Here is a 1,123-nt window from a genome sequence, read left to right on the forward strand (position 1 = left end):
TTTTGAAAACTCCTCTCTTGCATTGTGAAATGTCCTTTTTCTGTTTCAACTCTCAGTTCAGCTCTCCACGCTCAGGCTTCTTGTTCCTTGGATAAGGGAGCTTAGAACAACAGGATCATTTCAACGTAGTCTTTTTGGAGTTCATTTTTATTCTCAGTTTCAGGGGTTTTCTACAGCATCATTTTGAGGTTTCAGGTTTTCTTTCTGTTCCTCAGCTATTCCTATCAGCGTCTTTTTCCACCATGTCTTTTTGGCTGTATTTTTACCGCTTGCTGTGTTTTTACCACTTGCTCTATTCCGTGAGAGTGAGTTGCGGAGTGCACGGTGGTGATGTGATAAAACCTGGTGAAATCACTGCTTAAAGTGAGATGGTGGGAGTCTGAAACACTCAAAAACTTGTCGTAGGAACTGTGTATTATGTGTGTGAAATCCAGGTTCAATGCACTGTACTAAAGCTGGTCTGGGCACAGGCTTACAACTTGCTTTCCGCAGCCATGGTGAGTGCTCTGGCCATGAGGCTGTTCTGGGAGGACCTCTATTTTCTCCCCACTATTTTCTGCTGTTAGTCCAGTGATGAATTCAGGTGGGCTTTGTCTCCGCGTGGGACAAATGCACGTTTATGAAATCATGGATACTCTTGCAGGATGGAGAAGGCACAGCAGTTGGCTGTATAACCATTCAGAAGGACAGCAGCAAGGACTTGAACACATGGTCTTAGGATGGAACTGTATTAGGTATTGGAGAACTTCATGCACAGATAGGTTGAGTACTGCATCGCCAGCAGAAGCTTTGCATATCCCAAATGGTGGGAAGCAGGGGAAGGAGAGCTACAGAAACCAAGAGGGGTTTTAGGAAAGCAAGGAGTCCCGAGGACACCAAAAATAGCTCTCGCAGACCTGTTCCTTATGTGCAGGGTAACTGTTATGCCTGTGTAAAGCAGGTTCAATGCTTTACAACCAAAACGTTGGGCTCACACCAGCATTAGCAGAGACCTTCCCACAACACAGGCAGTGTGGCTGTGGTGTTTCCCTCATGAAGACAAGGAAATGATGAGTTCAGGGGTCTCCTGGGGAAAATTGGGGTTTTTCTCTCTAAGCAGCTACCCCGTTTCCAGGCAATTTTC

This window comes from Nestor notabilis, unplaced genomic scaffold (assembly GCF_000696875.1).
Source record: "Nestor notabilis isolate BGI_N333 unplaced genomic scaffold, ASM69687v1 scaffold2909, whole genome shotgun sequence".
Lineage (NCBI taxonomy): Eukaryota > Metazoa > Chordata > Aves > Psittaciformes > Psittacidae > Nestor > Nestor notabilis.